Consider the following 17229-nt stretch of genomic DNA (forward strand, 5'->3'; position numbering starts at 1 on the left):
ATGACTACAACAAATAGGAAGGCACTACAAGTCTCCCTTCCTCTGTTACAGCCCATCCTTCTTGATTATAATTTGCTTTTTCTGTTTTACTAAGTTTCTTATCCTTTTTATTGTACACTGGCTTACCTTCAATAGAAATCTTTCCATCTGGGATCAATGTTGCCTCCACTGTCTCCTCAAATACCTCATCTTTGACTGCATCTTTTGCCTCTCTGTCTGCCAGCATGTTTCCTTCTTCCCATTCAGAGCTCACTTTTTGGTGTGCCTTAATGTGCCTGATGGCTACTTTCTCAGGTAGTTGCACTGCATCTAGTAGTCTCAGTATCTCTTGTGCATGTTTAATATTCTTCCCTTGCGAATTCAACAGTCCTCTCTCTTTCCAAATGGCTCCATGTGCATGAACCACCTCAAATGCATACCTTGAGTCCGTGTAAATGTTAATCTCTCTTCCTTTTGCCAACTTTAAGGCTCAAGTTAAGGTGATTATTTCAGCCTTCTGTGCAGAGGTGTTTGCTGATAAAGGTCCAGACTCTATTACCTCTCTGCTTGTGGTAACCACATACCCCGTGTGCCTTTTTCCACTGATGACATAGCTGCTTCCATCAGTAAACCAAGTCTCAGCACCTTCAAGTGGGATGTCCTTCAGATCTGGGCGGCTGGAGTAGGTGGCCTCAATGGTCTCCAGATAGTCATGGATCACTGGTTCTCCCATACCCCCGCTGAGAAAGGAAGCTGGATTCACAATGTTAGTTACCACAATTTCAACATCATCCTGTTCTACTAGTACAGCTTGGTACTTCAGAAACCTCTGTTGTCGCGGCGCGGCATGCGCCCCCCCTCGCCACGATACCCCGAGCGGTGGCGTGCTGGGCGGCGAGAGGGAAGAGAACAGGCGGCCGCTCCCCCCGGGGTGCTCTGCTGTCCCAGTCGGCGCGGGAACAGAGGGAGGTGACACGGGACTTGGGGGTGAACAAGATGGATTTATTCGGTGAGCCCCAAGACCTTGTGGAGAGGGCGAACAAAGGTTTTATACAGAACTCAAGAGGAGGGGAGTAGGAACAGCAACCAATGAGGGTAGGGCTGGGGAGGAGTTTAAGGCAGGACTAACATAGCACAAACCAATCAGGGGAAACAGGGGAGTGGAGTAACACAAAGTAACCAATAGGGTGTTGAGCCTCACTAAATAGACAGGGAATGGTCTGGAAGCAGGGGAGGAGGCTGAGAGGAATGACAGGGAATGTTCTGGGGAAAGGGGCAGGGAAAGGGAGGATTGACAACTTGGAGAGGAGTGGGTTAGGGAAGAGCTTGGGGAGATTGACAGCTGGGGAGAGGAGGAGATTGGGGGGTTGGGGGGTGAACAGACACTGAACAAATATTAAATGAAAGAAAAACACACCACCGCACTCTGTGGAGAGAGCCAATGCCCCCCTTTTGCCTCAAGGACTGCAGACACTGTGTGGGATACTAGCACAGTCATCTTCTGACCTAGGGTGAATTTGCGTGCTTCTTGGATGTTCAGTGCCACTGCTGCAACAGCTCTGAGACACCCTGGTCATCCCTTAGCTGCCGTATCCAGCTGTTTGGAGAGATAAGCCACTGCTCTCCGGTACAGGCTTAAGTTCTGTGCTAGTATTCCCAAGGTGATCCCTTGTTTTTTGTGGGAAAACAGGAAAAATTGTTTACTCACATCTGGAAGTCCTAAGGCTGGAGCTGACATGAGGGCCTTCTTTAGTTGGTCAAAAGCTTGGGTTGCTTCTTTTGTCCATTGGAGATCTCTGATCCCTTCCATGATCAGGGCATATAGAGGCTTAACAAGTAACCCATAGTTATAAATCCATAGTCTGCACCACCCCATCATGCCTAAAAAGGTTCTCAGTTCTTTCACTGTCTGGGGTCTCGGGGTCTGACATGTTGCTTCTTTGTGATCTTGGCCCCAGGTCCTTTGTCCAGCATTCACTTCATAACCCAGGTAAATGACTGACAGCCTCACCGGGTGGAACCTTCCAAAAAGAAAGGAAGGCTGCTGAGTGATGGATGGGTCCAGGGGCAGGGTCCTCAGAAGGGCTACATTTCAGGATAAGAGGGAAAGGAGGATTGACATAGGGATGGGAGGAGGCAAGGGAGGGCAGGACCACTTACATGGTGGAGGACTAAACTACTTAACAAACTGAACAAACTGATTAACACAATGTAACATCTCCTCCTTTTTCAAATATAAATGGAAAAGGAAGAAAACAGTCTTTCAAATGGGGGTAACCCCCATACGGGGGAGAAACTCAGATTCAGAGTAGGTGCCTGCAAACCAAGGCTGGTAGGTAGGCACTGTTTCAGTCCATGATGCATCTTCAGGATCTGGGACGGGTGGAACTTCATCTTCTAGATCAGAAGCTGATGTAGCTGCAACATGTTTGATGCTTGGGATACCTGTCGCCTTGGCTATCAACTGAGAAATCATGCGCCGGATGACACCAAAACCAATTAAAATAAGAAAAAAAAAAAGTAATACTAGAAGTCCTGTTTTGACAATTGAGCTCACCCATCCTGAGAATCCCCAGCCAGCTATAATGTTCCCAAGCCAGTCTCCAGTCTCCTTCTTAATGTCTTTTATCAAGTCTTGCATCTTATCAATGGCTTTCCTAATGTCCTTAGCCTTAGATGTCAAATTCATACAGCACAAACCCTCAAATTCCTTGCATTTGTGCTGGTGCAATAGCAAGAGGAAGTCAATCGCCGCCCAATTTTGAAGGGTCACCTGCCTTGTAATTTCCTCATCTGACAGGAGGCCACTAAGTACAGTTGATATAAGATTCACCTGCTTTGCCATCCAGCACTCTAGATGGCCCAATTCACCTAGAGCTTTTGCCTCAGACACCAAAGGCAAGAATAAGGTGATCGCGACCCCTTTTGGATGTGACCAATGTACTATCTCTGAATCACAATTTGCATCCAAATTGGTAAGATCCCTCTTTTTGCGGCCTAATTGAGTTGTATTTTTCTGATGCCAATCTAAAATTTGGGACATGTTGGGTGTGAACAGGCTCAACCAGCCAATAGTACAAGGGCCTCTGGTGAGTTGAGACAGGATACCCCTGAAGGCATGGTCTCCACAGATCAAAAAGGTACCTTGTGGAAGGGTACAGGGTTTTGAATTGGGGTGCAAGGTTTCTTTTACATAAGTGATCTTTGTGCACCAATTCTTCTCCATGTACTGACTCTGCCTGCTTGATTTCAATGTGTGTACTATGCAGGGGATGAGTCTCAAACATAAAATGAACACAATAAGGTGCTTTTGTGGATCCAAGTAACTCAAATGCTTGGGGTTCATCATTGGCTGTGGGTAGTCTTTCGAGGAACTTATGCCAGGGGATCAGGAGATTGTAAATAGGGAAAAAGGAAGAGGTGGCTAGTGAAGGGGGAAACTCAGTAGACTTAAATGGGATCCCCACGGGGTAGGTGGACATCAGGTTGGCAGCGGAGTCTGTATACAAACAGATGTTATCCTGTCTGAGGGCCTGTGCCAGTGTCTTCCAGACGTTTGCTTGTGGCTGGGGAACGACTCATGGTTGACTTGGGATTAAGATGCAGAGCACGGTGACTAGCCAAGCTATCATTTGGATGGAGCGTGGGGCCATCAGGTCTGGGCTGCAATTAAATAAAAAGATATTAACAGGGGTAACTTAAATGTAATTGGTCCTGCATCTCCTCCTCCTCTAACAGATTTCTTGGACTTGCTGGACAGTTTTTTCTTTGGTGGTTTTAGGGATGTAAGGCTGGGCCCATCTAGATGGGACCCATTTTAACCCTTAGGGGGTGGATACACCCTCCCCCAAGTGACCAGGTGGTAGGGACCTTGTGTCGTCCAGATCTCCGAGTCCTTGACGAGGGCTGGGGGTTTTTCTTTCAGCTCCAACTGGTGATTGTCTTTAAAGTGCCTAATGATGGGGGGAATTCAGGTTTTCAAAAGCACAATTTAGAAAGTTCAATGTAAACCAACGCCTTGGAAAGATGGATTTGAGGGGCTTCTTCCTTCGTAGTAAAATTCTTTTTAAACTCTGGTGGGTCCTGTCAACCACAGCTTGGCCCATAGGGGAGTGGGGGATGCTGGTCTTATGTTCCACTCCCCATTGCTGCAGGAAGCTCTGGAACTCCCTGGATGTGTACGTGGTCTGTTATCCATCTTAATGACCTTGGGGACCCCCAATGTGTAGAAGGCTTGTATAAGATGTTTTTTTGTGTCAAGTGCCCTCTCCCCTGCATGGGCTGAGGCATAGACTGCGCCAGAGGTGTCCACAGAAACATGTTCATTTTTGAGTCTGCCAAATGAAGGGACTTTGGTGACATTCATCTGCCACACCTCACAACTGTGTAATCCTCAGGGTTTGCCCCTGTGCTCAGCACTGGCATTTGATGTTGTTGACATGCGGGACACATTGCCACAATGGCTTGAGCCAGTTCACAGGTCAGGTGAAATTGCCGCACAAGGCTGGGTGCATTTTGATGGAACATCTCATGGCTTATTTTTGCCTGCATGAACACATCAGGGAGCAGGGCCATCTGGACTGGTGTGGCCAAGGCATCAGCTCGACGATTGCCTTCCATGATGAACCCCAGCAGGTCTGTGTGCAAACTCACATGCATTACATAAAAGGGTTGCTCTCAGTGGGAGATGACATCAACTAATTTGGAGAACAATTCATAAAGTGCAATGTTAGATACCTCCTGCAGTACTGCATCTTCGACTCACGATATTACACCAACTACATACACTGAATCAGTAATCAAATGGTTCAGGGAACCTTCAAATGTCCTCATGACAGCGGCCAACTCAGCTACCTGAGGCAATCCTTCTACCTCAACAACATCTGCCTCCCACTGCTGAGTTTGAGGATCCTTCCAAGTCATTACTGACTTGTGGGATACTCCAGACGCGTCTGTAAAAATGGTCAGAGCTTCAAGTGAGGTCCTACTCTGAACACTCTTTAATGATAACGAATATTGGACATCCGAATTGAAAATTTTGTGGGCCAGCCAATGGAGTGAAATCTGGCCAGCATAGCTGTCTGATGCAAACTGCAGTGCTTCGTTCTCCTGAAGCAGGTGCTCTAACATTTCTTTTGTCATTTGGCCCAAATTCAATTGTATGGGTATGTGAATGATGTCAAAATCGCATCCAGATAACTCCCTGATCTGCATGCGTACTTTGCGGATAAGTTCGGCCACCAGTTCTCGTGGCTTTGTCATTCTTTTGGATCAGTGACGGCTGAGGAAAACCCACTCTATGATCAAGAGAGGGTCCCTCTGGCCCTGTTCCTTTCCCTTGATATTTTGGTCCCATTGAAAGATTACCCCATGTAGTTGTGGCAGTTTCCCTAATATGATAAACCTAAACGGCAGGCCCAGTTGGTAGTGGTGGGCCTGCCTGCTGGATATATGTTCCTGAACCTTCTCTAGATCAGCCCTCGCCTCCTGGGTAAGGGTCTGGGGGAAACTAGGCCCCTCTCCCCCTTCCAACAAATTGAAAAGCGGGGCTAGGTCTTTGGTGGTAATAGCCAGCCACGGTCTTACCCAGTTTAAGGACCTACACAGTTGTTGAACATCTGCCAACGTCTGGACACTATTTTTGATAGCCAGTTTCTGAGGCACAATGGTCCTCTTTCCTACTTCAAGACCCAGGTACTTCCAGGGTGGCATCTGTTCAATCTTCTCTCCCTGGGGCTCGAACCCTGCAGCGATCAACATAATGGTCATTAGGTCAAGCGCGTGGGTAAGTATATCTTCATTCAGGGCACACACCAGGATATCATCCATGTAGTGAAGGATGATGGCATTTCCTGCAGCTACACGGACAGGGGGCAGCAAGGAGGAGACATACCACTGGCAAATCACAGGGCTATTTTTAATTCCTTGTGGAAGGACTTGCCAATGGTATCTTCTCTTAGGGGCTTACCAGTTGATGGTTGGAACCGAGAAGGCGAATCATGGAGCGTCGTCTGGGTGTAGGAGAATTTGGAAAAAACAATCCTTTATGTCTATAACAACTTAATTCCAGTTTTGGGGAAGCATTGCAGGGGACAGCATTCCTGGTTGAAGAGATACCGTATCTTCAATTACTATGTTAATTTCATGGAGGTCGAGAAGGAGTTGCCATTTGTCTTTGTTAGGTTTTTGAATAACAAAGACAGGGAAGTTCCACAGGGAAGTGGTCTCCACGATGTTTCCTTTGCTCAACTGCTGCTTCATGAGCTCCTTGAGTGCCTTTAATTTTTGTTTGTTGAGCGGCCACTGCTCTACCCATACTGGAATGTCTGTTTTCCAATTCAGTTTCTGGGTAGGGTGCTCCTCAGTGACCGCCGCCCAAAAAACCTGGGGGGTCCTAGGAATGTCAATTTTGGCCCCCCACTGGGCCATCAGATCTCTTCCCCACAGGGGTTCCATATAATCTAATATGAACGGGCGTATTGAGACCAATTGCCCATCTGGCCCCTCAATTTGTACAACCCTCCTGGACTGTTTGGCCAATTGAATGCCCCCTATACCCTGGACACATCCGGCCATGTTCTGCAATTCCCAATGTGATGGTCATTCCCTTGTGGGAATGATCATGACATCTGTCCCTGTATCTAGGAGTCCCTGCATCTTTTTGAGTTCCCCACCAAGATGAAACCCACAGGTGATCTTGGGCTTGTTTTCTCCCAGGACCCGTGCCCAGTTAACATATGGAAACAGTTCTTGTTTTAAATCACTGGCTTGCTGCTGGTCCCAAGGTGGCTCAGGGCCTGGGATGGCTTGGGCGATCACTGGTCCTTGAGGGAGGAAAACTGGAAGGTGAACACAATACAGGGATAATGTGAATCACCCCGGATCAGATGTTATCAATCCGGGGATGATATTGATCTTCTGTGGCATGTGTTTTGTGTCCCCGATGACGACATACTTACATCCTAGTCTTATCCAGGTACCTGGATCCTCCGGAGACAGCAATGAAATGGTAGTGGGTGTACTTAAAATGAAGTGGTTCCACCAGTTGGAGCCTGAAAGGAAGAAAATTAGAAAAGGTGGTTAAAATGGGTCTAATATGGGTAAATTCATAGTCGGTGTTTGTCATGTCCTGTAAGTTAGAGTCACCAGTTGTTAAAAGCCTTGGTGTGGGCATCTGTTCTTGTTTCTTCCCCCATACTGGTCCTGTGCCCACCACATTTGTATCTTGGCACAGGGAGGGACTGCGCTCAGAACTTAAGTTTTTTGAGAGGTCTTGCCTCTGTCCCTTTTTTTGTCTTATCAGCTCCTCTCTCCAAGGACATTTTGGCACCCAGTGCCCTAATTCCCCACAAAGATGACATGGTTTCTCAGCTGGTGTTGGTCTTTGCAGCTTTCGGTGTCCGTGGTGGTGGTTTCATGGCTTGTTGTTGGGAAGTAGAAAAGGTGTCAGTGGTGGCAATCTGTTTTTGAGGTCTTAAACTTTGTTATTGCCCAGGCTGTGTTGGTATCTCAGATACCTCTAAGGTGACCTTTTTCTTGCAGACTTCCAGCATGTCATGCAGGGTCGGTGATGGCTCCATTGACAGGCTCAAGATGGCACTGGGCATTGGCATTCATTGCTGCTATCTCTTTCAGGACCTCCTGCCAGACCCCCTCTTCTTTTACCTGAAGCTCTACTGCCCTGCGGAGTCTCTCAACAAAATCTAGAAAAGGTTCTAAAGGAGACTGGACAATCTTTAAATAATTTTGGATGGGCTCTTTTGGTTTTAAATTAAAGAAAGCCTTTTCACTAGACTTTGCTGACTCCCAGAGTGCTCCCTTAGGGATTTCTAGCACTTGTTTGGCACCGTCCTCCCACTCCGCCTCCCCACACAGATGATCTACTGATAACCTGAGTTGGTTGCTGTGGTGGGATTGTTCCACAGAGCGGGGAGGGTACATTTCAGACCTCCTTCCTCCATGCTGCCTCCCACAAAATAATTCAGTGGACGACAGCAAGCAGGAAAAAAGTTGCCAGAGGTCTGCAAGGGTGAGGTTGGATGAGAGTGTTGCCCTGAGGAGACCCTTGAAACACTCATTTTCACGGGAGAACTCACGCTGTGCCTTGGACAATTCTTTTCTAGACTGGTAGGGGAGTGGGAGTGGGGTCCACTGAAGGTATACACCACCCTCAGCCTGGGCTACATAGGTGACAGGGGCTACAGATAGAACAGGTCTGGGATCGTGGCAGCTTCCATCCCCAGGCCCCTCCCACCTGGTCCCACCACCATGGGAACCACCTGGAAGAGGGACCATGGGAACCCGGCAGAGTGATCAGGGTAGGAGGGGCCAGGAGTGAGGGTGGAGACAAGGAATGGGGAAATCCTCACCTCAGGAGTGTGACTGGGGGCAGAGCCATGGGGTGGAGTTAAAGAAAGGGGAGGGACCAGGGGAGAGGAGGAGTTTGGGAGCCGGAAAGGGTTAGAAGGAAAGAGAAAACGATTCTGGGAAGAAGGAGGACAAGTGGCAGGAAAAACCTCGTGGCCTCCACCATCTCGTCCCCCTTGGGGGCCATTTTGTGACTGAGGGCATTCAGGGAGATCAAATTTAACTGAGGATTTGTGGGACAGGACTGTACATTGCTGGGAAGTATAGGGATGGAAAAGGCCCCAAAGAGTTGGGCCAGGACTCCTTGAGCAGGGGGACCCAGGATTACTTGGGGAGCCAGGGAGACGGTGGCAACCTCGTGCCGAATGGCAGGTTGCTCCCCTCAGAATCCCAGTTTTAGGGGCGGCGGGAGAGGAAAGAGGGCTAGGAGCAGGAGCATGTGAGGGCAAATTCTCAAACAGGGACTCTTCCTCCACTTTCTGATTTGCCTTTAATGCAGTTTGAATTTGCAAACTCCAAAATATTAATTTTGCTAAAGAGTTACTCCCAGATTTTCCTAATTTTGTTACCTTTTCTCCAACCAGATCCCAAAAATTTAAGTTGGCTACCAACTTGGGAGAAACTTCTGGAAAGTGGAGTAAAAGCCACCAAACTAAGCTTTTAACTTGTTTCTTTTTAACATCAACACCACCCCCCCCAACAAGGATTCCGAAAACTTGGAGATAGACTCCCTTTTGGGACATGGAAAGCTTTGCACCCATTTTTAGTTGTTAAAATTCACACTGCTCTACCAAACACACCACCCCAGAGGAAACAAGAAAAAGAAAAATGAGAAAAACCTCCAGACCAGATTCCTCTCCCCCACAACAACCAAAATGGAATGCCTGGCTATACAGGGGCCCAAAGGCACTAAATTCCCAGAGACTGGAAAGGGGAAGGAAGAGAAAAGAGATAGGACTTCTCTCTATAAGGAAGAGGGAAGTGGCAAACTCACCAAACCGGCTGGAAGCAAACTGAAAAGCTCCGGAGTGATGGCCTTTGTCAGGGAGAGACTCCAGTGGTGCAAAACTGAAGCTGCCTCTCCCATCCCCCAGGAACGCTACCCTGTAAAATAGGGTCTGCTCCCACTGGGGGTAGACTGATGTCCCAGGAAAATTTTACGAGCAGTTCCGGAAAAGTCCAGTAGAAAGCCCAGAGTCTCACCCATAGGGTCTGGCACTGTTCTCAGGCCCCACATTGGGCACCAAGCTGCTGCGGTGTCTGTCCTGGAAAATGCTTGCTTGGCTCAGCTGGACACCAAGGTCAGCACTGGCCACCTTCCCAGTCCTTGGGAGGTAAGGACGGTGGCTTTGGGTTTGGAATTCCTGAGCCCCAGGGAGACCTTGCTGATGATGACAAAGGCGAGGCGTCATCTCCTGCAGATGTTTGTAATCCAACTTTATTTGGCAGTTCAGAAGAGCTACCTGAGTTGGAAGGTAAACTGCCTGCAAGAGCCACGAGCAGCCGCTCGCACAGGCTTATAACAGTGGTTGGTAACCAGGGGATGGCCCTACCGTGGGCCAATGAGATCAAACAGGGGTGTGGAAATCAGGGTAACATACATGAAGGAACACCAATGGGGAAAGAGGGTAGAAGGAGACCTGGCTGTCCAGCCTATCACTTGACATCCCAGGTGGAACCTTCCAGAAAGAAAGGAAGGCTGCTGAGTGATGGATGGGTCCAGGGGCGGGGCCCTCAGAAGGGCTACATTTCAGGATAAGAGGGAAAGGAGGATTGACATAGGGATGGGAGGAGGCAAGGGAGGGCAGGACCACTTACATAGGGGTGAAGGACTAAACCACTTAACAAACTGAACAAACTCAATAACACAGTGCAACACTGCAACTTTATTTGAATAAAGGGAGAGAGGCAACTGGGGTACATCCCATGGGGGTTTTCCTCTCTCCATGTTTTGGAGGATGCAGCCTCCTTTTATCCTAAACTCTTGGCTGCATGTTGCCCTCTTCCCTTCCCCATTGGTTGAGGTACTAAGAAGGTACAGCCTTCCTGAACCACCTACCACATATCCTGCCTTGAACCTGTCATTTTCCCCCAAAGTTCAGGAGCTCCAGCTTGTGCGGACCCATTTGTCTATTTCAGGAGTCAAACCTAACCCTAGCCCAACTCTGGGTTCTGTAACAGACCTGCAACTTGAAGCTGATGGAGACAATAAGACTCATTTCAAAGACATTAACACCAATACTTTCACCCATCAAATTGTTTGTAAAGGAATTAGTACACATCTTTCCTATCACCTTCACTGCCTCTCTTGTCACCTCGCAGTCAGCTTTGTTTCCTCTCTGTTCCCATCTTCCTCCTTTAAATAACACATTCTTGTTGCACTGAGGTTCTTCAACCTTTCCAGGAGCAGATACACACTCATAGACTGTTTCCACAATGTTGCAGTTTAATAATGGTATTCCCCAATTTAGTGTTTGTACTGAAACATTCCAAATTATGCACCACCCTGTGGGTGGCTGGAGAGGAGAATTGGAGGCACAAAAGGTAAAAATGACAGGCTGAGATAAGAATAACTTACTGGAAACAGCAATGAAATAAGAAACAGAACAGTAACAGAAACAGAATTAATAACAGAGTGTACAAGATGGGAACAATTCACATGTGAGTGCTCACCATGTGGAATCTGATGTTATCCTGGTCACAGGCTTCACACTACGCCACCAAAAGAGACCCCTTCTCCTACCCTGTGCATTATATGAGGTGATACAGAATAACCCCTATCCTGGCCATGCCCCTTGTGACTACTGCAAAAATTAACCCTGTCATGGCTGAAACCAGGACATCAGCAATGTGCTCTCCATGTGTTTCAGAGAAGGAATAAATAAAATATAATTAGTGAGCCAGAGGCCTCATTTCAACCCACAAATACACGTAGAGGTGGGGAGCATGTCACCACTTCCCTGAAGCTCCTTTGAGCTTCCCAAACTTGCCATCTCTGCTTAGGAAAGTCTAAATTTTACCTGAGCGTGGCCCAAAAATCTCTTTGTAGATCCTTGCAGCCAGAACAGACTGTCCTGCCCTGACTGGCATGTCCAGCAGCAGCAGATTTGGATCAGTGATGGCATTCAAATGGTCCAAAAAGGAACTGACTTTATGGATGTGAAAAACGGGATTAAAAATTTCCTGCTGGTTTTGTTCTGAATGTGTAGCAGTTGCTATTGAGTCAGACTTTCCCTGAAGATGCAGGGACCTGTGTGTCTTTGCTATTTTTTGTGGGTGTGTCACCTGGGTCCTGTGGAGTCAGGTTGCCTGTTTGCTCTTTCAGTGGATTTTGTTCATTTTGGGTAAATAGGCTGGAGAGAAATGAGGGAAATGTTTGATGTTGGGTTCATATCAACATCTGCAGTTTGCTGTGGCTTGTGCATGAGGACACGTCTTTGCAGGCAGCCTCTGGAGCAGCAGAGGCTCTGTCAAGGGGACAGACAGGTCTAAGGCATCAGCACTGGATTGTGAACCAAGGTCTCTTCTTCTAGTAACTTCTCAGCAGGTGTGACACTGGTTGATCTCTGCTGGCATCTGAGTCAGCCATGCAGGGCAGGGCTGAGACTGGATGGTTCAGAGGACTTATTGCTGCTTTGCACTGTGGATTCTGCATTAAAAGGTCAGGATTTGGGTGCTAGTAAACCTGACTGTCCTTCAGCAGCAAAATAAATCACAGAATCATAGAATAGTTTGTGTTGGAAAGGACTTTTAAAGGTCATCTAGTCCACACCCCTGCCATCAGCTGTGATATCTTCCACTAGGCCAGGTGGCTCCAAGTGCCATCTGACCTGGCCTTGGATACTTCCAGGGATGGGGCAGACACAGCTTTTCTGGGCACCCTGTATCAGAGCTTCTGTCTTATTTCCACTGAGTTGTCACCTGGGATCAGGTAGAGGTGAAAAGCTGGAATTGCACCACCAAGGAGCTCATGGGGAGTGAATTAAAGGTTTAACATAACCTTCTCCAAAGCACTCTGGGCAGTGAGAAGGTGGATTCTCCAGGACCCCAAAGCAAGCTGTCAGTCAGGGTAGCCTCTCCAGAGTCATCTTCCCAGATTTAAAGTGGTCTGTAGAATATGGGCTGGTGTGTATCTTCTGCAAGACAAACAGGCAACAAGGTTTTTATAAGTTTATATCAGGCTGCCCCTTCTCTTTGGGTCTTTAGCAGCAGAAAGGGAACATGTCCATACACAATGAAATGTTCTGCTTTAGGTGTCATGTGTGTCTTGGGTTCAGAGGGCATTGCAGACCTTTGGCAGCCTTCTTGAGGGCTCAGAAGCTGGCAGATCTGAAGGTGGCAACATGAGACCATGAAAATTACCAGACTTCACCATGCAGTGTCCTGCTTGCAAAGCTCACACACCACATACTGGGATGCAGGTGGGTACTGTGTGAGTCCCCCTGGTGTTTGATCACATCCAGAGATGACATCCCTAGGGATGACTGGGTCAGAGGCTCTGCTGATGACCAGTCTCCTGAGTTATCTCTGGAGCACACTTTGCTATTAACCTGGCAGGCTAATATAATCAGATATAAAAGAATAGGCTAGCTCTGACCTCTTGCATTCCACCCCAGAGTGGTTCAGGTGGTGGGCACAGCTGGCCAGGTCCTGTCCTGGTGGAGCAGAGCAGGAATAGCCATTGCCATCCACAGCTGTCAGAGGAGAAAAGGGCTGGAAACTCTCCCAGCAAACCCAGGTCTGACCTGCTGGACTGTTATAGTGTCCAGAGGTAACCATAGTAGCTGGGAGGAGTGTGGGGGCAAGGAGAGGCTGGTGGTGTGGAGCTGGAGCTTGGGAAGTGAGAGAAGGATGAAGGATGCTAAAGAAAAGCAGCGGAACACAGGGAAGAGCAGGGGACTTTGGAGGAAAGGGAGAATTGGGACCTGTCTGGAGAGAGGTCTCCAAGGAGCTGGAGGGGTCCGGGAGGTTGACAGGCTGAAAGATGGTGGTTTGGGACTCCCACTCCCAATCCCGTGGCTGCTGTACCTGCGAGGTGAATGAAGTGGGGGAGATGCACCATCTGCACAACACCAGGCAGTGTGGAAGAGGGATCTGGTGGGCACCTGGTCAGCCTTGCTCAGCTGCCTGTTTCAGATGTATCTGTAGATGACAGTCCCTGCTGACCTCTTCCCGAAGCTGAGGCCTGTGATGGAGTACTGGAGGTCACCTGCACCAGGGAGGTGGCTCTGCAGGAGGGAGGGGTGACTGTTTTCTGGAAAGAAGCTGACAGCTCTTATCAGGTGAGGTACCTCAAAAAGTGTTAGGTTATCTCTGGAAGATATACTTCTGGAAGATCCTGCAACACACATGTAGCCAGTTTGGGTCTGAATGGGGTGTTTTACACTGAGTGCTGCTTGCAGGGCTGTGCTGGGAAGCATACACAACTTGGCATTGAAGATCAGAGCCTTGTGAACATCACTGACATCAGTGAAAAAATAATTGACTGGAACTTCCTATACCCTGAGACCTGAAAGAAGCACTGGCCATGCCTGAGACTCGCCAGCTTTTTAATACAGATCTCGGTGTGCAGGCATATGACCCACCTAAGCCTGTGCCACTAGAGGGAAGTCATTGATTCATCCCTGCATCTCCTGGGCAGGAGAGCTACTGGGATGATCATGCAGAACCAGTTCCTGGAGCTCCAAGCTGTGTCTCACCCACTGTTTCTTAGGTTATATTTCACTATTGGAAGTTCCAGAGGGGGGAAGTTTCTGTTTCCCAAGAGAGCTGTTTGCCAAAATGTTGGTTGTTCACTTTTTTTTGAGTAAAGCCTGTGTTGATTCCACTCTACCTGGGTGTATCAGCAGGGAGGAAAGTGGCCACAGGCAGTTGAAATGTTTAGTGAGAACAAATTAGGGATGCGAGCAGGTGGAATTTGCTTTTCCAGGAACTTAAAAAATGGTGCAATGTGTGCTGAGTTAGTGCAGTGAAAGCGACAAGACTCATCTGGAGGAAGAAGAATTGCTGTGAGTAACAGGTTCTTAAGGCACATCTGACCCTGCAGGTGACAGCCAGAATCAGTCCCAGGTTGCCTGCTCTGTGTGTGGGTGTGACAGTACCTTGCCAGAACTGGCAAAGGCCTGAGCTGCTGGAGGCAGGAGGAGAAGCCTGAGAACATGAGCAGCATCCCCAGCACCAAGTGTGATTCAGGTCCTGCTCAGTGCTCGTGCAGGATGGAACCAGGCTGGCATGGGCACTGAGCCTGCCTGGTCCACCATCAGGGTCTGTCCCTCTCTTGGGATCAAGGACAGGTCCTGCCAGCTGATGTGGTGCTACTGTGGCAGTGCGTAGCACTGGACCCCCATCCACAGTGACCCATGTGCTGCAGTCCTGACTTCCCCCAGCCCTGGAGTACTCCTTCCTCAGGCACCTTAGCTTCAGGTGAGACCTTCCCCCTGTGCTCCTCGAGAAGCATCTTCCAGAGGTGTGTGAGGGCTGGTCACCAGGTCCTCAGTCTGTGTCTGGAACAACAGTAAGACTTAATGCCTCATGTTTGTGAGAAGAAGCCGTCCTACAGGAATCTTCACCCAGCCTTCCTGATCCCATTAGCTGCACAAGTCCCCTTGTATACTCTCACATGTGCTGTGACTTCCATGTCCTCCCCCATGACCTTGCAGTTCTAGCAGCCCTGCTCACCCGGCTGTCAGTGAGGACCAGAGCATGACCTGACCTGATGATTCCTTATCTTCTCACACCTCCCTGGTGCACACACAGCCACAGCCACCTGGTTCCTTCCCTCCTACCTGTTCTCCTGGCCAGGGTCCCTCTCCAGGAATCACCCCGATCTGCACCCACTCCCCCTTGCCCCTTTGGACAAATCTTCACTCACCTTCCCCAGCCCACCCACCACTTACCTGTTGGTATACTGCACAAAAACCAGCTGGAGGTGATTTCACAGTGCTGCAGGTTCAGGTCGTTCTCCATCTGCCTGCTGTTGTAGTGCAGTGTTCCTGTTTGGGCGGCCTGGGAGGAGCCCAGTGCCTGGAGCTCTTGCACTGTGGACTTTCTGTTCTGCAAAGTCCTGATGAAAATGCAGAACTGGCCAGGGCTGTCAGCCATGGTTTGCTGCTGTGCCATGGCATCTGTCCCAGCCATTCCAGAAGATCCAAGGCTCTGGCTCTTTTGCTTCCTAAGAAACTGAAAGCGCCAGGTGACATCAGGGCTCATCCTCTGTCAAAGTGCCTTCATGTCCCAGCTGAGCACTCCTTCTCCTGCCCAAGGCCCTGCCTGCACCTGCTCTGTCCCCTGGGCTGCTCCATTTGCACAGCCTCTCTCCCTTGCTCCCTTCCCTTTCTGCTTCTGCCCTACTTGACTCCTCTTCCAGGACTTTCCATGGGAAGGCAGGGCAGGGCTGTGCAGTCAAGGGCAGAAGTTTACTTGCAAGGAAACATTGAAGCAGAGGCTGCAAAGCAGCCTGAAAAGCAGGTCTGGGGATGCCAGAGGCTCTACCACTGGGTTATGGGGTCACCTCAGCACCTGCCCATCACCTGTTCCCTGCGTCTCCCTGGCCTCCCAGCGTGTGCCTGGGCTGGGCAGTCTTCACCTGCCCCAGGCTGCATGGGCCACCTCTTGCCCTTGTCTCTGCTGCAGTGGCATGATGGGCTTTAAATCTGGGGTGGTGGGAGGTAAAGGGTTGCAGGTTGTCATCTCCTTGAGACCTACAGTGAAGGTTGAGAGCTGAGTGCAGCACAGTGGGCAGCTGCCTGGCACTGCTGGCATGGCCCTGTCAGCCCCACAGCAAGGCACCACTGTCCCACTTGTGGCAGACCTGCAAACTGGGCCCCAGAGCACCCACTGCCACCACCAGCAGCATGGCTGAGCACTGAAGCAAGCACCATGGGGTGGCTGGGTCAGCTCAGGAGCTAGGCAGGGCTGTGTGTGGCAGGACCTACTAGTGATATTTCAGTGACCCACACTGCAGTGCGGGCAGTGGGAGTGGTGTCAGGGTGATGGAGCCAGTGCCAAGAGCCCAAGAAACAACAATCATGGAGGCACGCACTATCCAGTAGCTCTGTGAGGTTTCTGGGGAAGGAAGGACCTCTGGCCATCCATCCCTCTGGGCTCCTGCCTGGTCACCCCACTACAGGCAGAGCTGCATCTCTTGCTGTTCCTGGGGCAATGCAGCCCCACAGTACTGCTCATGTCTCACAGTCCCATCCCTGGGGTGATGTCCTCAGATGCATAAGGTGCAGGAAAACAACTCCAAATGTTGTCCACTTGTGGTGCCAGCTAAGCATAGAATCACAGACTGGTTTGGGTCAGAAGGGATTTTTATAGGTCATCTAGTCTTACCCCTGCCACTGGCAGGAACACCTTCCACTATCCCATGTTGCTCCAAGCCCTATCCTACCTAGCCTTGGACACTTCCAGAGATGGAGCAACCATGGCTTCTCTGGGCAACCTGTGCCAGTGCCCTACCACCCTCATAGGGGAGAATTTCTTTCCAATATCCAGTTTAAATCAGCCCTTCTTCATCCTAAAGCATGGCCACCCACAGCTTGTGATAGAGCTTGCTGTCAGGATAATTCCCTGCAAACTCATTTATTGTCTCCTTCCTTGCTGGTTGCTTGCATAAAACAGTTTTTTACACTACAGGTCAAAAGTCCTGCATGCCAGGTAGGGTAATAGAGGTCTGCTAGGGGTCCCCACTGCCAGCAATACCACATCCCATGGAGCTCTGCACCATGCCCCAGGGAGGCACAGCACCACCTGCAGGGATGCTCCTCAGCTGCCTACAGACACTGGACATGGGATCATTTCTCCTGCCTTAGAATTGAGTCAGCTCCACGAGGAACCACCGTCGATCTCCAAGGCTCTGGAAGCGTATGGGTCCCTGGAGCT

The 17229-nt window shown here is 49.4% G+C and overlaps 1 protein-coding gene and 1 pseudogene across 2 annotated transcripts in view; one reads left to right on the forward strand and one right to left on the reverse strand.

Annotated features, from left to right (window-relative positions):
* AIFM3 (AIF family member 3) overlaps window positions 1-17229 on the forward strand; it is a 102823-nt gene that overhangs the window by 8185 nt on the left and 77409 nt on the right. The gene's annotated exons all lie outside the window — the stretch shown is intronic.
* On the reverse strand, window positions 961-14578 carry LOC146765981 (uncharacterized; annotated as a pseudogene). Its single transcript, XR_014958617.1, has 3 exons — window positions 13052-14578; window positions 9341-12403; window positions 961-7031 (listed from the first exon to the last, which is right to left on the reverse strand). The product of XR_014958617.1 is annotated as an uncharacterized LOC146765981 (transcript).

This window comes from Lonchura striata, chromosome 15 (assembly GCF_050655825.1).
Source record: "Lonchura striata isolate lonStrDom1 chromosome 15, ASM5065582v1, whole genome shotgun sequence".
Lineage (NCBI taxonomy): Eukaryota > Metazoa > Chordata > Aves > Passeriformes > Estrildidae > Lonchura > Lonchura striata.